The sequence below is a fragment of the Heteronotia binoei genome, chromosome 6 (assembly GCF_032191835.1).
Source record: "Heteronotia binoei isolate CCM8104 ecotype False Entrance Well chromosome 6, APGP_CSIRO_Hbin_v1, whole genome shotgun sequence".
NCBI classification, from domain to species: Eukaryota; Metazoa; Chordata; class Lepidosauria; order Squamata; family Gekkonidae; genus Heteronotia; species Heteronotia binoei.
In genome coordinates this window covers 135,451,394-135,474,378 of record NC_083228.1, presented here as the reverse complement: position 1 = coordinate 135,474,378, position 22,985 = coordinate 135,451,394, and the positions used below count along the sequence as shown (strand labels likewise).

At 48.7% G+C, this 22,985-nt stretch overlaps 1 protein-coding gene across 7 annotated transcripts in view; it reads left to right on the top strand.

Moving 5' to 3' along the window:
* Positions 1-22,985, top strand: part of EIF4G1 (eukaryotic translation initiation factor 4 gamma 1) — a 158,111-nt gene that overhangs the window by 5,555 nt on the left and 129,571 nt on the right. Inside the window, exon 1 of one of the 7 annotated variants that reach the window (XM_060242601.1) lies at positions 2,716-2,746. The exons of 5 other annotated variants lie outside the window; for them this stretch is intronic. The gene's annotated coding sequence lies outside the window, so the exon portion shown is untranslated. Of the gene's footprint in view, positions 1-2,715; positions 2,747-22,985 lie in introns of those variants that run through there. One more of the 7 variants, XM_060242597.1, reaches the window with a different exon arrangement.

Below are 22,985 nucleotides of genomic sequence, written 5' to 3'. Positions count from 1 at the left end.
ACATATGAACATATGAAGCTGCCTTATACTGAATCAGATGCTCGGTCCATCAAAGTCAGTATTGTCTTCTCAGACTGGCAGTGGCTCTCCGGGGTCTCAAGCTGAGGTTTTTCACACCTATTTGCCTGAACTCTTTTTTGGAGATGCCAGGGATTGAACCTGGGACCTTCTGCTTCCCAAGCAGATGCTCTACCATTGAGCCACTGTCCCTCCCCAAATATATATGAAGCTGCCTTATACTGAATCAGACCCTTGGTCCATCAAAGTCAGTATTGTCTTCTCAGACTGGCAGCGGCTCTCCAGGGTCTCAAGCTGAGGTTTTTCACACCTATTTGCCTGGACCCTTTTTTAGTGGAGATGCCAGGGATTGAACCTGGGACCTTCTGCTTCCCAAGCAGATGCTCTACCACTGAGCCACCGTTCCTCCCATTTAAGGTTTTCCTTATATGTCCCATAATAGCTATAAATTGTGTGCTTAAAACACACCACCTGTCCACATTTTAGCAGTTTAAAACAGAATAAGCACTAGCTCCTTCCTGCACTGCTTAAAAGTAATTTAGGCCTAGGCTGCATTCATGAAAGGTTAAGAGAGTGGTTAAAAGCACACTGAAGGTAACAGGGCTATATTACTTGATCCTGAGTAGGTAGATTAAAATGGGCTTGCAGGTCTCTTTTCTCTAGTATGGGGCTATAAGAAATTCATATATAGAAAATCCATCATATCTTTGTACAGAGCCTTAGCCTCCCTATTTAGGGTTGTCAGCTCTGGATTGGGAATTTCCTGGAGATTTGGGGGCGGAGCCTGAAGAGGGGAGGGTTTGGAGAGGGGAGGGGCCACAATAGGATGTAATACCATAGAAGTCCACTCTCCAAAGCAACCATTTTCTTCAGGTGTGTTTATTTCTGTCTCCTGAGATCTATTCCAGGAAATCTCCAGCCACTACCTTGAGGTTGGCAACCCTCATCCAGTTACCAGTCCTATAGGACTGGATGTTCTCAGGCTGGATCTTTGGAAGGCACTTTCATGCATCACTGGATCCATTTCTCTGCTCTGTGCCTGCCCCACATAAAGGCCCAGGTGTGCTCAGGGAGGTGGTGGGCTCTCCTTCCTTGGGAGATTTTTAAACAGATTGGGTGGCCATCTGGCAGCAATGAAGATCCTGTGCATTTAGGGGGAGGCGTTTGTGAGTTTCCTGCATTGTGCAGGGGGTTGGACTAGATGACCCTGGAGGCCCCTTCCAACTCTAGGATTCTATGCTCACAGCTGTATGATCAACACATGTAGTAGTTTAGTGCGCTCATGTCTCATAGAGCTGTGGCTCACTTGAATTAAACAAAAATCAAGTTCAGTAGCGCCTTTTTTAAAGACCCAACGAAGTTTAATCCTGGGTACAAGCTTTCGTGCGCGCGCAAGGCATCTGAAGAAGTCTGCATGAACACGAAAGCTGGTGCCCAGAATGAAATTTTGTTCATCTTCAAGGTGTCAGTGGACCCATATTTAGTTCTGTTGCTTCAGGTCAGCACCATTACCCATCTGAATCTATTTGCTTGGACTAAATAAATTTAGGGGGGCTGTGCTGTAATTCTTGTGAGGAGTGGGTGTTCTACATTGTGGCTGTACCTAGAAACCTTAGGTCTGTAACCCCCCCCCTCCTCTGAAAATTTCCTTTCTTGGAGGGGGGGGGTGTGGTTTAAGATTGCAGACTTACTCTCTAGTCCTGCAGTACCTAGCTGGCATTTCAGTGGCTGCTGGGCCCCCGGCGTAGCTGTGGAGGGTGTACAGATCTCCTATTTTCCCAACAGCAGCTGGAGAAAACTTGGCTCGCGATTGGGAGCGCTGTGCAAGTAAGGATGTCTTCAGGGCTACCCAACCCCGGATTGCAATGTAGTAGAAGGGTCTTTGCATCTAATTGCGCAAAGCCTGTTTGCCCATATGCTTGGAGCGCACGTGTGGGATGGGGAAAGCGTCGGGACGCGTATATATCTGTGGGGACGGCGGCCTGCCCTAAACTTGCGGCATCGGCGAGATCCCTGGCTTTGTTTATCCGTGGATCCCCCCTCCCCGTCTGCTTGCCCCAAAGGGGCGCAACGCAGTCCCTTTGCGCGGCGTCTGGAAAGCGCAGCGCGGCCGATCTTGGCTGGGGGGGGGGGCGGCGGATCGGGGCTGCCGTGCTCCACCGCACGTGCTTCGGTGGGGGGGGGGGGGCGACGGCATCTTCAGCCCCAGCCAGCGTCCGGATCCTTCCCGGTGCCTCTCCGGCTGGCCTGGCTTCCCTAGGCCTGAAGCGCGCCGGCTTCTCCGCAGTCCCCCACGTGTCCGTCTCCTTCCTTCCTTCCGCCGCGGCTCCTCCTCCTCCGGCCGCTGCCGCCGGTGCGCTCCTGGGCTCGGCCTCCGCCTTTCGGAGAGGAGGGCCGGCCGCGCCCCACGTGCCCGCAACCGGGTGCCGCGATCTGCCGCATCGGGGAGAAGGAGACCCGGCTTGGAGAGGCTGCGGGGCCGGGGGCGCAACTGGGCAGCCGCCGCATGGGCCTGGGCTGGCTCCCGCCGGGCCTTCCCCTCCCTCCCTCCCGTGGGCCGCCCGAGTGGGACACGTGTCCTTGGAGCAGGCGGGCCGGGGCCTGCCCCACTGCTGCTTCGTTCCTTGCCCAGGCCCGGCCGGCTGGGTGGCTGCGCAGCGGGAGAGGCGAGGGGAGGCGAGGAGGCCCCTTTGGCTCGGCGTTTTTGAACCATGTGCTGCCGATGGAGGTGGGTTGGGGGGCGGGGGAAGAGAGAAAGGGGAGCATGGGGCCCTGTTGCGCAGCTCCTTGCCCAAGAAAAGGGGGGGTGTTGGGGGAGGGTTGGCTCCCCTGTCGTGCGCCCGCCCGCCCCCACCTTCTCCTTGCTTTTAGGAAGAAATTCAGCACTCCTCCCCCTGCCCCCATTGCATTCATTTCTTTCCCTTGTTTTTCACCAGTTGCTCCACGTTCCCTTCCCTTCCCTCCCTTCGGCCAACATCTGTTTGTTCCCTGTTACCCAGTAGGAAGATTTTTATTTTATTTTTTAAATCGACCGTTGCCAAAATAATTGCCCAACTTCTTCCCGTCTTTCTTTCTTTCTTTTTAAACAATAACCCGGTTTCCACCTCCCTGGCTTTTTGCTCTGCCCGACTGAACTTTGAGATCCTTGCCGTTTCCACTTTTGTTTGCCCATTTCGTGTTTGCTTAAAGAGCCGCGGGGGGGGGGGTTGTTAATTCCCCTCGGGGCTGGTTTGCCTGGTGGGCGGCGAGGTGGGTCGGTCGAGGGTGGCGGAAGGGGGGGGGACCTTTGCCGGGGCGGAGAACTCCCAGCTGTCTTTTGGAAGACGCAGGAGGCGAAGGAGGAGGACATCTTGAATTGGGTGGCATCCTGCCTCTGGGTTCCGCTCAAATGGTGGAGGGGAGGCTATAGGGATCGAGCTGGCAGCTGCCACGTTAGGGTGTTCCTCGCACCTTTGTGGGTGTAGTGGGGGGGTGGGAGATACGGAGCCAGTTTTCCTGCGCCTTTGACTGTGAAGGGCTATTACTGAGAAAAGGGGGAAGTTTGGGCGCTCAGGTCCGAAGTCTTGCTGCTCAATTGAGCAATGGAGAGAGGGGAAGGGAGAGCAGAAAAAAAATTGCTGCTTCTCTTTCATCCCACAGCGTGTAGGTATAGGTACGTTTCTCATAAATGAATAATTTCCAGTGTGGGGGCTTCAGTATGGAAACAGCTGAAGAGCCAACATTTCCCCAAGACAGAAAGCGTGCAAAACTGTTTCTCGTTGTCGCTGATCTCTGGAATCCTTGGAAGTATCTTCCATCTGTCTCAACTTAAGCCTTGTTTAAACTCGGGGAGAGTTAAGACCTGTGTGTTGTGTACATCCCATTGTTGGGGTAATTCCCCCAGCGTGTCCTTTGGCAAACACTTCCCCCTCCATGCAAAGCAGCTCGGACAATCGCTGTTACATCGGACTTTAACTGCCCTTTGTGATTTACAGCCTTTGTGTTTTCACAGTAGATACTGTGGCTGCCGCTGGCCAAGTGCAGCTGGTTGTTTTTGTCCTTTTAAAAAGAGCTGGGAAACTCCGGTTAAAAAACTCGGGGAGAGGTTTCAGGCAAGCCGCTGTTAGCCTCTGCCCCCTCCTCTGAAACGGGGTGGGGGTGGGTGGGATAATATTGTACAAAGTGACATGGCTGTTGTAGAGGTTACTGGTGATAGCATATGGAACTTTTTGATCAGTAACTATGTTCGGTTTGGTGTAGTGGTGAAGTGTGCGGACTCTTATCTGGGAGAACCGGGTTTGAATGGCCTTGGGTCAGCCGTAGCTCTGGCAGAGGTTGTCCTTGAAAGGGCAGCTGCTGTGAGAGCTCAGGGTGTCTGTTGTTGGGGAGGAAGATATAGGAGATTGTAAGACGCTTTGAGACTCTGATTCAGAGAGAAGGGCAGGGTATAAATCTGCAGTCTTCTTCTACCATGGCTCAGCGATAGAGTATGTTTGGCATATAGAAGGTCCCGGGTTCAATCCCTGGCATCTCCAGATTTTTAAGAAAAGGGCCAAGTGGCAGGTGATGTGGAAGACCTCTGCCTGAGATCTGGGAAACCCACTGCCAGGGCTTCTCTTTTTAGCAGTAACTCCTTTGCATATTAGGCCACACACCCCTGATGTAGCCAATCCTCCAAGAGCTTACAGGGCTCTTCATACAGGGCCTATTGTAAGCTCCTGGAGGATTGGCTACATCAGGGGTGTGTGGCCTAAAATGCAAAGGAGTTCCTGCTACAACCCGCCCACCGCCATTCTGAATAAATTATACTGACTTTGATGGACCAAGGGTCTGATTCAGTATAAGGCAGCTTCTTGTGTTCTCAGGGTGCAGAGGCTGATTACTGTGGTCTTTGTTGTTCACACAGCATGCAAGAGGAGAGACCAGTTGGTGTAGTGGTTAAGTGCGCGGACTCTTATCTGGGAGAACTGGGTTTGATTCCCCATTCCTCCACTTGCAGCTGCTGGAATGGCCTTGGGTTAGCCATAGCTATGGCAGGAGTTGTCCTTGAAAGGGCAGCTGCTGTAAGAGCCCTCTCAGCTCCACCCACCTCACAGGGTGTCTGTTTGGGGGGGGGAGATGATAGAGGGGGTGCGGGGTGACATGCTAGAGGTTTACAAGATAATGCATGGGATGGAGAAAGTAGAGAAAGAGGTACTTTTCTCCCGTTCTCACAATACAAGAACTCGTGGGCATTCAATGAAATTGCTGAGCAGACAGGTTAAAACAGATAAAAGGAAGTACTTCTTCACCCAAAGGGTGATTAACATGTGGAATTCACTGCCACAGGAGGTGGTGGCGGCCACAAGCATGGCCACCTTCAAGAGGGGTTTAGATAAAAATATGGAGCCAGAGGTCCATCAGTGGCTATTAGCCACAGTATGTGTGTGTGTATATATATATAAATTTTTTTTTGCCACTGTGTGACACAGAGTGTTAGACTGGATGGGCCATTGGCCTGATCCAACATGGCTTCTCTTATGTTCTTATGTGACATAGAGTGTTGGACTGGATGGGCCATTGGCCTGATCCAACATGGGTTCTCTAATGTGACACAGAGTGTTGGACTGGATGGGCAATTGGCCTGATCCAACATGGCTTCTCTTATGTTCTTATGAGATAAAAGAGGTTGTGGGCCGCTCTGAGACTCAGAGTATAGGGTGGGGTATAAATCCAGTGTCATCATCTTCAGTAACTATGTATCCATCTCGCTCTTCTAAGAAACTGAGGGCAGTTAACCTTGTTCCCAGATTTGTTCTCACAACAACCTTGTGAGGTAGGTTAGGCAACTGGCCCGGGGCACTCAGTGAACTTCACAGCAGAGGTGGGGTTTGGCTCTGGTTCTCCAAGCTGCTAATCCAACACAAAACACCTATTATTTTCAGGGCGCTACTGGGACCGGGGCTCCTAAAATCCAGGCATATATTTTCCAACTTTACTAGTTCTTCTTCGCCCAAGATGTAATTAATGATTGGGATCAACTTGGTGTAGGAAATTGCATATACCCACACGCTGGTTTCATGCGTTCCAAATAGACACCTTTGTTTTTCATTGGGTGGGCCGGTACATTGATGGAGCTGGGCATGTGGCAAACTGCATGGGTGCGCTTCAAGCGTCAGTGCATCCTTTCCAATACTGGATGTTGAGTATCCCTGCAAAACGGCTGCAGAAATGGGCCGTTTGACTGTTAGGGCGTGGCGAAAACGTGCGTCCTGAGTTTTTAGCCCCGCTCTCTTTCCGATTCTTTCTGCCCTCGTGCTTGTGAGCGTTCAGGGAAGTGTGTCGTAATGTCCCGCCTGCCCAGAAAGGCCTCCTGTCAGCTGCCATCTTTTTAGAGGGCACCTGTCGCAATTTGCTCCTTACTGGCAACAGGAAGTGAACTCCTGCCTTCGGGAGCAGCAGGAGGAAGCGGCTAATGACAGGGCGGAGGAGGAAAATGCTTCCTCCTCTTTCTCCACTTTATTAACAGGAGAAAATCCTGCCTGTCCAGGGTTTTTCCCCCTAAATCCAGATGCCTTGTGGGCACGGGACTGCGGAGCTCTCTCTGGTGTGGGGCATTTAGGCGTTTGCCACAGGAGATGGGGTTAAGATCGTTCCTTTGAAACTGGGGCGAGAACTGGTGCAGAGGCATGGTTGGAGGCTTTTTCGGGTTATGTATATTTTATTGGAATTTTTAAGGGAAACAGGGTAAGGCAATACAAAATGGGGAAGGGAAGAAGGAAAAAGAAAGTAACGTGACTTCAGTATAAACTCTGCATCGTTAGTTTACAGATTCAAAAGGTAAAGGTAGGCCCCTGTGCAAGCACCAGTCGTTTTCGACTCTGGGGTGACGTTGCTTTCATAACGTTACCATGGCAGATTTTTTGCGGGGTGGTTTACCATTGCCTTCCCCAGTCATCTACACTTTCCCCCCAGCAAGTTGGGTACTCATTTTACCGGCCTTGGGAGGATGGAAGACTGAGTCAACTCGAGTCGGCTACCTGAGTATAAACAATTTTATTGGTAACATATGGTAGCAAATCTATATCAATATCTTACAATTTAAAAAGAAAAATGTATCTACCCCATATCTTTTCCCCACCCCGCCCCCCGTTATTTGACCCCGCCAGTGTTATTTACTTAAAAAAACCCAAATATTAAAGGTACCCTTAACTATTAAGAAAACCAAAAGTTATATTCTTCTTTTAAAACTTAATCATTATCAAAAATTGTCCAATGTCCTTTTATTTTCCACTCTTTTTCTACGTATCTTCTGAACTTCTTCCACTCCATCTTAAAAACTTCCAAATCATAGTCTCTTAATATTCTTGTTAATTTGTCCATTTTACGCCATGTCATAGCTTTTATAATCCAATCCCATTTTTCTGGTATTTTTTCTTGCTTCCACAACTGCGCATACAATGTCCTAGCGGCTGAGAGCAAGTACCAGATTAAAATTCTATCTTCTTTTGGAAATGTTTCCATTTGTAGCCCCAACCTCGAGTCGGCTACCTGAACCAGCTTCCACTGGGATAGAACTCAGGTCGTGAGCAGAGGGCTCCGACTGCAGTACTGCAGCTTTACCACTCTGCGCCACGGGGCTCTTATTACAGATGTTACTCATAGTCTATAAAGATTTACCATCTTTAGGTTATAACCGGGGCCTTTTTTGGTAGGAAAAAAGCCCAGCAGGAACTCATTTGCATAGTAGGCCACACACCCTGAGGGCACCATTGTTTCACATGGAGCTTTTTTGTAGAAAAAGCCCAGCAGACCTCATTTGCATATTAGGCCACACCCCCTGACCCCAAGCCAGCCAGAACTGTGTTCCGTTGTGTTCCTGCTCTGAAAAAAGCCCTGATTATGACTAATAGTTCGCTAGTATAGACATTAAGATATCAGAATTGAGGAACTTGCAAGTATGTGCCCCAAGCAATATAGAAATCAAATTTATGCCTTCAGCCATTCATAAAAAGGTTTCCAAGGGTTCTCTTCATCTCGTGTTACTCTACCCTTAAGGCGAAGTGCAGGGATGTCTGTTTCAGCTGTAGGAGGCAAGGCTTTTTTTGAGCAGGAACGCACAGGAATGACTGCCTTGGCATTGGGGGGTATAGCCTAACATCAGGGCGTGGCCTAATATGCAAATGAGTCCCTGCTGGGCTTCTACTGGAAAAGCCCTGGTTGAAGGTACAAGCCAGGAGAAGGGTTCCGGTTCAAGGCCTCAAGAACTCGGCGTGTGGATTTTTGGCAACCCGCTTCCAGACTTCGCCTCCACAACGCGGCAGGACGTGCCGTCAGACAGCAGCCGACTTACAGAGACGCCATCGGGGGTTTCAAGGGAAGAGACGTTCTGGGGAGGTTTGCCTCTGCCTGCCTCTGCAGAGCAACGCCTGGAGAAGTGGAGGGCGGGGGGGGGGCACGATTGCTCTCCTGAATACTTGAAAGGCCCTCACTCAGAGAAGGGCACGGAGCTGTTCCTGTTGGCAGCAGAATATAGGACTCACAATAATAGTAAAGTAAAATTTTATTTGTATCCCGGGTTTCAGTTGTGGGCAGAAAGGAACCAGCTGGTTATTAGGAAGGGGGGATTTTTTTTTAGAAGAATTGCAGATTTATACCCTGCCCTTCTCCCTGAATCAGAGACTCAGAGCGGCTCACAATCTCCTTTGTCTTCCTCCCCCACAACAGACAACATGTGAGGTGGGTGGGGCTGACAGGGCTCTCACAGCAGTTGCCCTTTCAAGGACAACCTCTGCCAGAGCTCTGGCTGAGCCAAGGCCATTCCAGCAGCTGCAAGTGGAGGAGTGGGGAATCAAGCCCAGTTCTCCCACATAAGAGAGCTCTGGCTGAGCCAAGGCCATTCCAGCAGCTGCAAGTGGAGGAGTGGGGAATCAAGCCCGGTTCTCCCACATAAGAGAGCTCTGGCTGAGCCAAGGCCATTCCAGCAGCTGCAAGTGGAGGAGTGGGGAATCAAGCCCAGTTCTCCCACATAAGAGAGCTCTGGCTGAGCCAAGGCCATTCCAGCAGCTGCAAGTGGAGGAGTGGGGAATCAAGCCCGGTTCTCCCACATAAGAGAGCTCTGGCTGAGCCAAGGCCATTCCAGCAGCTGCAAGTGGAGGAGTGGGGAATCAAGCCCGGTTCTCCCACATAAGAGAGCTCTGGCTGACCCAAGGCCATTCCAGCAGCTGCAAGTGGAGGAGTGGGGAATCAAGCCCGGTTCTCCCACATAAGAGAGCTCTGGCTGAGCCAAGGCCATTCCAGCAGCTGCAAGTGGAGGAATGGGGAATCCAACCCGCACACTTTCCCACTACACCATACTGGCTTTACAGTAAGAGTAGCTCAGCAGCGGAAGCTGATGAGTTCCTTCAAACGAATGCTTGTCAGGGATGCTTTAGGCCAGGGGTGTCGAACTCATTTTTTATGAGGGCTGGATCAGACATAAATGAGACCTTGTTGGACCATGTCGAGCCAAGCTATGTGTGTATCTATTTAAGATTAGGTAGCTGATTAGGACACAAACACAATTTAAAAAACCCCAGCAACCTTTAATAGAAAACATGCTTAAAACATTAGCACTCGTTGGTCTTAAAGGTGCTTTTTTTGCATTTCTCCCATGGGATTTAGGGCACTGGGCAAAGGAAGCTCTGGCTCTTTCCTTCCTTCCCCAGGGGACCAGGATGGGGATGAGCCTCAGCCAATGGAGAAAATAGAGGCTTTGCTCTGTAGCTCCTGTGCGATTGAGCGAGCCTGGCAAAGCAAGCTGAGATGCAGAAGGAAGCAAGAGAGGGAGAAGAAAGCAGCCAGTTGCTCGGGGGTCTGATAGGAGCCCCCGGGCCACATGTTTGACACCCCTGCTTTAGGCCAGTGCTTCATTGCGCAGGCGTTGGACTAGATGGCTTCTGTGGCCCCATGCAACGTTATGATTCCATGTGCAGCATCTCATCCGCGTGTCGACCAGGGCCGACCCTTCTTCGCTTCTGAGATCTGATGAGACCGAGCACACCATAGGAAGCCATAACAGCGACCTAGTTGTTGTTCGCTGTTGTGGTGACGTGAAGCTCGCTGGAATGTGCTCTGATGCTCTGCAGACGCTGTCATTACCGCCACCTTCAGGGTTCCTGGGCTCCCAATAGCTAGGAAGTTAGACTCTTCCATTTGCCTGTAGGCATTCCGATGAAAGGGAAGGAGCCTACTTACCTAGTTTGGGAATGCGGGGAAGGTAATTAGTTATTCTTGAACATCTTCTGATCCACCCATGGTGAACTCGAGCTCGTGCTCTCCTGGACAAGGCAAATCACCTGGGCCCCAGTGCCTTTGGCCCACTTGAAATAAGGCTGAAGCATGCCGAGGCTTAAGCCATCCTTTAAAAAAATTTTGACGGATTCAAGAAAAGGCCATACAGGCATCTGCTGGGAGCACGCAAGCCGGATCGGACGGAGTCAGGGGGGAGGAGGAGGGCTGGAAAATAAACCTTCCCTTACGTGGCAGCCCAACCTGAGGCCTTGTGTGTACTTAACACGGCCTCTTGGTTATCATTTTTGTTGGGGGGGGGTGTGTGTGAGAGAGAGATGTTCTGATAATTCCAAGGACTCTTGCTGGAGGTCACTGGGTGTAAAGCAGTTTCTCTTTTCCTATGCCCATTTATTTATGTTATATATATATATATATATGTATAAAATCCACCAGCTACGGATGCCACTTTGCTGTCTGGTGAAGTGAGGTCCAAGAAAGATTGTACGGTATTAACTTAGTTAGCGGCTGTGGCACCCTAGGTCGTTTTGCCCGAGTTAAGCTGGTTAAAGAATGGTAAAGGGAAAAGCTCCTCTTTCGCTGCAAGCTGGAGTAGAACTAGTTTTCTAACTGCTGTTGCAGGTACAGCACCGAAGGTAGAAGTTAATTCCAGATTTGCAGACGCGGACTCCGTAAACCAGGGGTGGCCGAACTTGCTTAACGTAAGCGCCGCGTAGAACAAATGTCAGGCGTTTCAGAGCTGCGAGACATGAATGTCAGGTGTTAGAGAGCCAAAAGACGGGGGAGGAAGGCAAGCAAAACAGATGGGGAAAGGTTGGTGAGAGGGAGAGGTCTAAAGAAAGCAACTTTAACTTACAATGCATTCTCTAAGCCGCTGGTAGGCTTGGCTTGGAAAAAATAATATATATAGAGAAATGCCTTTTCCGAGTCAGTGAAGGCTTCAAGAACCACACAGTACGTGTGAAAGAGCCAGTTGTGGCTCCCAAGCCACAGTTTGGCCATCCCTGCTGCAAACTGTGAGTCGTGGTTCCGTAAAACAGCTGGGGAAAGGGCTCAGCTCAGTAGTAGAGCATCTGCTTGTCCCACCCTCAATCCTCAGCATCTCCAGTTAAAAGGCCCAGGTGATACGTGATGTGAAAGACCTCTGCCTGAGACCCTGGAGAGCTGCTGCCGGTCTTAGTAGACAATACTGACTTTGGAATTCACTGCCACAGGAGGTGGCGGCGGCTACAAGCATAGCCAGCTTCAAGAGGGGATTGGATAAGCATCTGGAGCAGACGTCCATCAGTGGCTATTAGCTACAGCGTATTGTTGGAACTCTCTGTCTGGGGCAGTGATGCTCTGTATTCTTGGTGGGATGGGCAGAGAGGGAGGGCTTCTAGCCCCACTAGTGGAGCTTCTGATGGTGCCTGGTGTTTTTGGCCACTGTGACACAGAGTGTTGGACTGGATGGGCCATTGGCCTGATCCAACATGGCTTCTCTTATGTGACACAGAGTGTTGGACTGGATGGGCCATTGGCCTGATCCAACGTGGCTTCTCTTGTGTTGTTATGTTCTCGATGGGCCCATAGTCCAATCCAGTATAAGGCAGCTTCATCTGTTCCGTTGGAAGGAGAGATGAGCTCTTGAATATGACTTCGTGTGATTTTATTTATTGTATTCTTATCTCATTCTTCCTCACGGCGCTCCTGTCTTCCATTTTATTTTCGAAACAATGGTGAAAGATAACATAGCCTGTGAGAAAGTTGACGGGCCCAAGGTCACTCAGTGAGCTTCACGTGGCTCAGTCGGGACTTGAACTCAGGACACCATGGTTTCTGTTCAGGTTTTTTTTTTTTTTTTTTGCTGTTTCTTGGTTGAAAGCCGCCACGAGGCTTGGCCAGAAGGAGTTCCAGAGTTCCTGCCCCATAAACCGATCCGGCCTGAGGTTGCCGAGTTTGGGTGCGATCCCAGGATTAAAAGTCCCCACCCTTGACTCTGTAATAATATCCTTGCTGGCTTGTGGTTCATTCCTTGGGCACTCGGTGTTACCGGGTAGCGCATTGGTTGTGCAACTTGATTTAGGCACGTGGTCAGGAAGAACTAATTGCAAGACCTTCGAAGTCCACGCCCTTTATCTTCCTCCTCCCAGCTAGTGTAATTCTTGCCACCCGGCCCGTGAAAACTGCTGTCTGGAGGGAGCGGCTGGTCCACAGTGGCCAGTTCCCAACTTCAGCAGGGAGAAAATGGAGCTCTGTTAAGAAAACGATCCATTAAAGCCCCCTGTGACTTGGGAAAATAACCTCACACCTACTGTTACTAGATCCAGGCGGGCAGCCGTGTTGTTCTGAAGCACTAGGACAAAGTAGGAGTCCAGTGGCACCTTTAAGAGCCATTTTGGTGTCGTGGTTAAGTGCACGGATTCTAATCTGAGAGAACCGGGTGTGATTCCCCGCTCCTCCACTCGCAGCTCCTAGAATGGCCTTGAGTCAGCCATAGCTCTGGCAGAGCTGTCCTTGAAAGAGCAGGTTCTGTCAGTGCTCTCTCAGCCCCACCCAATTCACGGGGTGTCTGTTATGGGGGAAGAAGATAAAGGAGATTGCGAGTCGCTCTGAGATTCAGAGTGAAGGGCGGGGTATAAATCCAATAACTTCTAAATAAAACCCCCTAACTTCTTAATACCAACAAAGTTTTGTGCAGAATGTAGGCTTTCGTACGCATGCACACTTCATCATATAATGGAGTGGGGTGCAGTGAGCAGAGCTACATGTCGCTTGTAGGCAGTGGTTAAGATTGCAAAATGGTACTAAACCCATCTTCTATTATATTTTAATGTATTCTTTTTTTATTGGCAAACTGGAATGTTTATATTGCATGTTACACGTTAAGAAATAAATTAGGTGGACAGAAACACCTGGGAAAGGACTTCCGAGATCGGAAAATGGCGAGCTGAGCTGCTTTCCTTAACGGGGGCAGGCTGGCACTTCTGTTCGGGGTAGTAAAAGGCAAATGAATGCCTTCTGCCTACTTTTCTCAGCTAGAGAATTGTCCAAGATATGCACAGATACTTTGAGGAGACTTACCTTGGCTGAAAGGGAGTCCCGGAGGGGGCTGTTTTGAGGCTTTGAGGGATCTCCGGAGAGAAGTTGCATATTCATCATCTGCAGACGTTTCCAGAGTCATTCATTTGACTTAAGCTCGACAGGATCCGAATCTTCTTTTACAACTTTAAACATCTAATCTACAAAAGACTGGTGTCGATTTGGATAAACTACAAAAAAAAGGTATCGGTTGCTATCTCTTCACTCCGGGACTATTTAAAGCTCAACAAAACGAAATTAAAAGGTGGGAGTTGGATATAATGGAAGTTTGAGAGGAGGAGAAGAAAAGGGGCTAAATTTGAACCTTGTACATTTAAGAGGCAGTGCTAAAAGGAGAAAGGAATTTATTGTTTAGTCTATCTGCGGTTGAAGAAGTAGCCCCATCATCATAGATCTGCAGCACTCACAGTCAACACAGGAAGTACGTCAGACATCGCGAGACTTCTCTACCAGTGAAACGAGACTTGGTGGCAGGAAAAGCAGGAAGTACCAGAGGAAGAAGAAGGAAGCAGGAGAAGTAAACAGCCTGCTCTAGGATTATAATATCAGAGAGAAACATCGGCGGCCTTTGCTGGGAGGACAGAGTTTTAACAAAGTTTTTAAAGTGACTGGGACAATAAAAATTGGCGGAGTTAATTGAGTTGGCAACTTTAAAATAAGGACTATTGGACAGTGGTGAAGAAGGTTTGAATTGGATAAAGGGGGGAAAAAGGAAAACTTTTAAAGTGAAGCAAAAGTCGCGCCCGCCATTTTGGGGAAAATATAAACTTTAAATATTAATATCTGAGCCTGGGAGGCTCAGAGGACGGCAAAATTGGGTTCATTGGAAAAGGGCAAGCTTCACTTTATTAAACCTGATAGTCCAAATTTAATTTGGTGAGAAAAATAACTATGAAAAGTTATGGCATAAAATGGATGAAGATATAAAGTGGAACAAGCTTAATTTGTCATTGCTTGGAAGAATAGCTGCAATTAAGATGAACATTTTGCTGAGAATAATATATTTATTCCAAACTATTTCGATTGTGAAAGACAGTAAACAGTTTAATAAATGGCAAAGGAAGATCTCAGAATTTGTATGGGCTGGAAAGAAACCAAGGATTAAAATGAACGTTTTAATAGACGCTAAAGAAAGAGGTGGATTCCAATTACCAGATCTAAGACTATATCATGAAGCAGTTTGTTTAATGTAGATAAAAGATTGGGTGACGTTAATGAATAAAAAGCTTTTAACGTTGGAAGGTTATGGAAATAAATTCGGCTGGCATGCATATATGTACTATGGGAAGAAAAAGATGGATGGTTTTTTCTCTCACCATTACATAAGAAATATTTTGCTAAATATCTGGATGAAGTATATGAAATATGGTGATGAGAGAAAACCGCTATGGATTGTGCCAGCAGAAGTAATAAGAATAACAGCTGTTTCAGGAGAGGAAAAACGGATGTCATACAATCAACTATTAAAAATACAAAGCGGTAAAACAGAATTGAAAACTGCTAAGGAATTGAACTATAAATATGATTGGTTTCAAATGCAACAAATAAAAAGTTTGGTGGAAAGTGATCTTAAAACTGAAGGAATAAGACGAGAACAAACAGAAATGGAAAAACGTTCTGCTTGGAGATAATGAAAAATTAATTTCGAAAATGTATAAGTTGCTTTTAAAATGGTCTACGGAAGATGAAGTAGTGAAATCACAAATGATTAAGTAAGCAATTAATGTTAATAACGAAATACAGATGGATACATGGGAATATTTGTGGAAGAACTCTATGAAACTCTCAACATGTCAGAGTATTAAAGAGAACTGTTTTAAGATGATGTACAGATGGTATATGACTCCTAAAAAGTTGGCAAAGATGAACAATAAGATGCCAGACAGATGTTGGAAATGTAAAAAAACATGAAGGTTCTTTCTACCATATGTGGTGGACTTGTGAAAGAGCGAAGAATTATTGGCAGGTGATTCAACAAGAGATTTCTAAGATCTTGGGATACGAATTTAATAAAGTTGCAGAGACTTTTCTGTTGGGATTACAAATGGAAAAATTTCCAAAAGAAGATAGAACTTTAATCTGGTACTTGCTCTCAGCTGCTAGGACATTGTATGCGCAGTTGTGGAAGCAAGAAAAAATACCAGAGAAATGGGATTGGATTGTAAAAGTTATGACATGGAATGAAATGGACAAGTTAACAAGAACCTTAAGAGACTATGATTTGGAAGTATTTAAGATGGAGTGGAAGACGTTCAGAAGTTACGTAGAAAAAGACTGGAAAATAAAAGGACATTGGACAATTTTTGATAATGATTAAGTATAAGAGGAAGGAGAATATTAATTTTAGTTCTTAATAATTAAGGGTACCTTTAATATTGATTTTTTAAGTTTAGTACACTGGCAGGGGTCAAGTAACGGGGGGAGGGGTGGGTAGAAAGTAATATATGGGATAGAGGGAAAGGAACACCTCTGGGAAAGACATGTTCTCAGTTCAACCCAGACTTGCAAGCAATAGAGCAATTAACAGACTCCATTTATTGCCTTATGACAATCTCACCATCATTCTCCCATTCTATTTTATTGGTCTCCCATGTAAATGCTATCCAGACCGAATGTTCTTTCAATTTCTTAATTTCACTGTTTTGCCATTGGGTTCTTTTTTTTTTTTTTACCCCTTTGTATTCTTAACCACTGCCTACCAACTATATGTAGCTGTGCTCACTGTACCCCATTGCATTGTCTAATGAAGTATGCATGCATACGAAAGCTTACATTCTGAATAAAACTTGGTTGGTCTTAAAGGTGCTTTTGGACACCTGCTGTTACTGATATTTATATAGATTCAAGTGGGTAGCCGCATTGGTCTGAAGCAGGGGTGGCCAGGCTTGCTTAACAGAAGAGCCACATAGAATAAATGTCAGATATTTGAGAGCCGCAAGACATGAACGTCAGATGTTAGAAGGAAGGAAGGGAATTAGATGGGAAGGGAGAGGTAGAAAGAAAACAATTTTAAATTTAAATGCCTTCTCCAAGCTGCCAGCTAGCTTGGCAGATTGATTTAAGATGAAGATGAAGAAGATATTGGATTTATATCCCGCCCTCCACTCCGAAGAGTCTCAGAGCGGCTCACAATCTCCTTTCCCTTCCTCCCCCACAACAGACACCCTGTGAGGTGGGTGGGGCTGGAGAGGGCTCTCACAGCAGCTGCCCTTTCAAGGACAACCTCTGCCAGAGCTATGGCTGACCCAAGACCATCCCAGCAGGTGCAAGTGGAGGAGTGGGGAATCAAACCCGGTTCTCTCAGATAAGAGATCGTACACTTAACCACAACACCAAACTGGCTCTCCACACCAAACTGGCTCTTTAAAGAGAGAAATACCTTCTCCATGCCTGTCAACGGAACATGGAGAGCCACACAATATGTTTGAAAGAAGTAATAAATAGGAGCCTGTTGGGTTTGTAGGGAGGAAGAGTCTGGGCACTTGCAGAAGCCGTGCTGGAACAGAATATGAAGCTGCAATAACTGCTTTGCTAAAATTTACAATCTCAGACGTCCTGCATTCTCTATTAACCACACTGTAAATGCTAATGTCAGCATGCCGAGGTTGTGCTAAGGCAGACTGACCCACGAGCTTTCATCTTGCAGTTACATTGAATTACACAACTGAGTTTCACAGAGTGAGGGCGGGATCCTTAGTCATCTTTCCCATTCTGTGAAATGGGTGTCATAGTGAACTGCTGCTTGCTCAGGGTCATTAAGGTGGAGCAACCTTTCTTCTGCCCCCCCCAATCATATTCCAGCTAATGCACAGGTTTCTAATGTTGGCTCTCCAGAGGAACTGGTTGGCCACTGTGTGAGACAAAATGCTGGACTAGATGAACCACTGGTCTGATCCAGCAGACCTCTTCTGATGGTCTTGTGAAGGCCTCGGCCTCTGTGCCCTGTTGTTGGCTCTCCAGAAGAACTGTTTGGCCACTGTGTGAGAAAGGACGCTGGACTGGATGGACCACTGGTCTGATCCAGCAGGGCTCTTCTGATGTTCTTATGAAGGCCTTGGCCTCTCTGCCCTCTTGCTGGCCCTGCAGAGGAACTGTTTGACCGCTGTGTGAGACCGGATGGTGAACTAAATGGACCACTGGTTTGATCCAGCAAGGCTCTTCATATGTTCTTATGAAGACCTACATTTCTATGTCCTGTTGTTGGCCCTCCAGAGAAACCAGTTGGCCACTGTGTGAGGCTGGGTGCTGAATTAGATGGACCACTGGTCTGATCCAGCAAGGCTCTTCTGATGTTCTTATGAAGGCCTCAGTTTCCTGTGTCCTGTTGTTGGCCCTCCGGAGGAACTGGTTGGCCACTGTGTGAGATCGCTGGTGTGATCAGCAGGGCTCTTCTCATGTTCTTAAGTAGGACAGAGTTGGTCGTGGTCCGTGTTGAGCACAGACATAAGAACATAAGAGAAGCCATGTTGGATCAGGCCAGTGGCCCACCAAGTCCAACACTCTGTGCCACACAGTGGCCAAAAACCCCAAGTGCCATCAGGAGTTCCACCAGCTAGAAGCCCTCCCACTGTGCCCCTCCCCCCCAAAAAAAGTCCAGGTAACCCAAAGCAGGTGAGCTAGGTGCAGATCTTATCCCCAGTCCTAACTGCCTGGAACGAAAACCTTGCAGTAAAAATGATCAGACATATCCCAGGCATGAAGCACATGGCTACTTTGCAAAACTCCCACCCTTGTTGGCAGAAATATTGGATGTATGTGGGGGGTGGTTTTGGGAAGAAAGGGAAGTTTGGGTTCCTGGGAAAAAATTAGAGGGAAGAAGAATATTGGGTAAGAACATGCTGGGGATGGTCACCTCCCCCCCTCCCAAAGACTGAAAGACCCCCCCCCCCTCCATCTGCAAATTGCTTGCTTGGATTTTCAGTCTACCATTCTAGGGGTGAAGGTTAATTTGCAAAGCCTGTTCCGTGATTCATGGAGGTACTTCCCGTTCTCCCCCCTCCTCCAGACCAAACCCATGTGTTCCTGTTTACTTTAGGAAAACCCTTCTCCTGGAAGCCTGCCCTCTTCTGTTTCCTGGTTGATGGATGCAGGGCAGTTCTGTTCTGGAACTGTGCTTCCTGACCATGCGCAGAATGTCCCCCACCCCAGTTTTTATGATACGGATTGCTTTATATGCGCGTGTGACTTCATGTTATTACTGGCAGCTCAACAGCAGAGCCTAACGAAACCTGCTTCTTCCTGTCTCCCTCGCCCCCTTACAAATCAGAGGCGTCTCGTTCCTTTTCCTTGGATTCTTACACCGATTCTTTTGCTTGTGAGAAAGCGCCTTTCCTCCATCTGCCCTGCTGTGGAAGACGGAGCTGAACACGAGGCAGCCTGCTACTGTTTCAGATCCTTGGTCCATCGAAGTCACTGTCATCTACTCAGACTGACAGCAGCTCTTCAAGGTCTCAGACGGAGGTCTTTTCACATCACCTACGACCTGGACCAGGGGTGGCCAAACGGTGGGTCGGGAGCCACGTGGCTCTTTCACATGTATTGTGTGGCTCTGGAAGCCCTCCCCCGCCCCCCATCAGCCAGATTGGAGAAGGCATTTGTCTCTTGAAATCAGTTCTCCAAGCCAAGCCAGTTGGCAGCTTGGGAAATGCATTTAAAGTTAAAGTTGCTTTCTTTCCGCCTCCCCCTCTCCCCATCTATTTGCTTTCCTTTCTTGCGGCTCTCAGACATCTGACATTAATGTCTTGTGGCTCTCAAACATCTGATGTCTATTCTGTGTGGCTCTTAGGTTAACCAAGTTTGGCCACCTGGACCTTTTAGTTGGAGATGCCGGGGGTTGAACCTGGGACCTTCTCATTCCAAGCAGATGCTGAACCACAGCCCCTTCCCTGTGAGCCTGATAGACCCAGGGGGCAGGGCCTGATCTCTGTCACCTCTCAGCAAAGGTTTCTAGGCATCTTGGTGTGTCCTCCTGAGATGTAGCAGAGAAACTGTACAATCCGTGGGTGGGGCCGTGGACAAGGCCAGATTGCAACCGGATGGCTTTTTTGCAGCGCCACACATGTGCCCAAGGGCAGCCCACACGGCGTCCTGGTTAATATTGAGCTCGGGGGAGTCCCAGATTCGAATCCTGACTGAGCGGCTTTTCATCAGTCACTGTCTCTCAGTCCAGCCCGCTTCACAGGGTTGTTACAAAGGTAAAATAGGGGGTGGGGGATTGCATATGTTTCCCTGCTCTCCTTGGAGGAAGAGGAGAATGTGCCATTAGTTCCAAGGCATGAGAAAGCAGAGGTGTTTTGCCATTGCCTTCCTTGAAAAAGCTACCTGAGTCTTCCTTGGCGATCTCACATCTGCATACTGACCATGGCTGACTCCACTTAGCTCCCAAGCCCTGGTGAGCTCAGGCCAAACTGAGCTACTGGGGCTGCTACCTTGGAGAAAGGTGGTTTAAAATGCAGTTGGACTAAATAAGCACCGTGAAGTTTTGGCACTGGTCTTCTGGTGAGCTTATTGTCACTGAAAATGTAATGTGTAAGCCCCGTGGCGCAAAGTGGTAAAGCTTGCAGTACTGCAGTCCGAGCCCTCTGCTCATGACCTGAGTTCGATCCCAGCGGAAGCTGGGTTTAGGTAGCCGGCTCAAGGTTGACTCAGCCTTCCAAGGTCGGTAAAATGGGCACCCAGCTTGCTGGGGGCAAAGTGTAGATCAGGGGTGGCCAATGGTAGCTCTCCAGATGTTTTTGCCTACAACTCCCATCATGTCAACCAGCATGGCCAATGACTGGGGCTGATGGGAGTTGTAGGCAAAAAACATCTGGAGAGCTACCATTGGCCACCCCTGGTGTAGATGACTGGGGAAGGCAATGGCAAACCACCCCGTAAAAATAGTCTGCCATGAAAACTTTGTGATTCGACATCACCCCAGAGTCAGAAATGACTGGTGTTTGCACAGGGGAGCTACCTTTACCTTTTTTTTAACCTTTACTGGACTAAATAAGCACTGTGAAGTCTTGGTGCTGGTCTTAGGGTGAGGTGATCGCCCCTGAAAATGTAATGTGTAAGTCTGATAAACGTGCGTTTTGCAAGAGGACAGACCATGGCTCAGAAATAAGAGTATCAGTTTGGAATGCAGAAGGTCCCAGGTTCAATCCCTGGCATCTCCAGATTTTTTTTTAAAAAAGGATGAGGCAGCAGGTGATGTGGAAGACGTCTGCCTGAAACCTTGGAGACCCAGTGCCCATCTGAATAAACTATACTGACTTTGATGGACGGAGGGTCTGATCCAGTATAAGGCAGCTTCTCGTATTCTCAGGGAGCAGAGGCTGATTGCTGTGGTCTTCGTTGGTCACACCTCGGTTTTATCTTCACAACAACCCTGTGAGGTGGGTTAGGCTGAGAGTAGATGACTGGCCCGAGGTCACCTAGAAAGCTTCCAGTGGGAATTCGAACCTGGATTTTCTAGATCAGGGGTGTCGAACTCATTTGTTATGAGGGTCAGATCTGCCATAAATGAGACCTTGTGGGGCCGGGCCATGTTGGTCCATGTATGTACCTATTTAAGATTAGGTAACAGAGATATAAACTTTATAAAAGACGCAGTCAAACACAATTTAAAAATTTTTTTTAAAGCCCTTAAAATAAAACATGCTTAAAACACTAGCAGTTGTTGCTCTTAAAGGTGCTTTCTTTGTATTTCTCCCATGGGATGCAGGGAACTGGACAAAGGAAGCGCTGGCTCTTTCCCAACCTCCTCAGGGGACCAGGAGCCTCAGCCACTAGAAGGAAGAGAGGCTGGGCTCAGTAGCTCTGCTGAGAGAGCCTGGAAAAGCAAGCTCTGTCACCCCCCCCTTCCTCCCCAAGGGAGGAGCCTCAGCCCCAAGGGAGAAAATAGAGGCTTTGCTCTGTAGCTCCTGTGCGATTGAGCAAGCCTGGAAAAGCAAGTTGTTGTGCAGAAGGAAGCAAGAGAGAGGGAGAAGGAAGCAGATGACAGCCAGTTGCTTTGGGGCTTGATAGGAGCTCTCTGGGGACCTGATTAGGCTCCGGAACTGCATATTTGACACCCATGTTCTAGACCCTAGTCTGACACTTTAACCACTACGCCACACCGGTTGTCAGAACAAGACCCGGCGGAAGCATTTCTCTCGGCCTCTGTTGTTTGCACGAACACACACAACGAGCATGCGTGGTAGATAAGACTAGCAGAGATATTTGGGAACCTCTGGGCTGGCCAGAAAGGAATGTAGCACACCTGTCGGTCGCAATCCAGATCTTGCGTCTCAGCTGTGTGCATCGTGATGGCCGGGAGGAAAGTCCTCCACCTGTCTCTGAGATGTGAGCTCCTTTGCAGAAAGAAGTTAGGCAAGGATGGCAGCGCCTGGACACCCTCCAGCCAGGGAGGCTGTAGGCGTTGCTTGCCTGTGAAGAAGCCGCCACCGCGTTCCCTGCCCAGGGCCGTTTGCGTCGTAAAGAAACGCTGGCCAGCACCCTTGCGGTGGGGAAGCGCCTTTCCTCTCTAAGCGCGGGCGTCGGGTCTGTTTGCTACTTCCCTTGACGGTTGCGGCTCGATCTTGGCTTGGCACTGCAAAGGAGCCCGCGGAGGGCGATAGGGGCCGGGGTGGCGTCGTGGTTTGGGAGTCGGAAGGAGCGTCGGAGGTCCTGCTGTGAAACTTGCCAGGTGACCTTGGGCCGGTCGCCCTGTCTCTCGACCTGACCTACCTCACAGATGCAGTGGAGGGCAGCGGGGAGCTGTGTGCCCAGCCTTCAGGCTCCTTGAGAAAAGGGCAGAATAAAAACATGATGGAATTGGGCAGGGCTGTAGCCAATGTGTGTGTGTGTGGGGGGGGGCAAGGGGTAGTGCCCCCTAAAGAATTTGCAGCACCCCCACCCAAGGGCAAATTGGGGGAGATTGGGTGGGGGGAGGTGTTGCAGATTCTATAGAGGGCACCACACCTCGGCCTCCCTGCTGGCTACAGCCCTGAAATTGGGGAGCTGGTGTCTCATAGTAGCATTTATTTCATTTGTGCCTTTCTCTCCAGAGGAGAGCCCAAAGGGGCTTATATCGGCGGTGTCGAACTCATCCGTTAAGCGGGCCAGATCAGGCCAGGCCATGAGCGTACCTATTTAAGATTAGGTAGCTGAGATATCGACTTTATAAAAGACACAGGCAAATGCAATTGAAGGCTTTTTAAAAAACTTAAAACATGCTTAAAATATTTCAAGCTCATTGGTCTTAAAGCTGCTTTCATTGTATTTCTCCTATGGGATTCAGGGAACTGGGCAAAGGGAGCTCTGGCTCTTTCCTTCCTTCCTTCCCCAGGGGATTAGGAGGGAGAGGAGCCTCAGCCGGTAGGCGGAAGAGAGGCATGGCTCAGTAGCTCTGCTTGCGTGATTGAGAGAGCCTGGCAAAGCAAGCTATTCTCCCCCTCTTCCTCTCCAAGGGAGGAGCCTCAGCCAATGGAGAAAATAGAGGCTTTGCTCTGTAGCTCCTGTGTGATTGAGCAAGCCTGGCAAAGCAAGCTGTGATGCAGAAGGAAGCAAGAGAGAGGGAGAAGGAAGCAGACGACAGCCAATTGCTCGAGGGCCTGATAGGAGCTCTCCGGGGGCCTGATTTGGCCCCCAGGCTGCATGTTCGACACCCCTGGCTT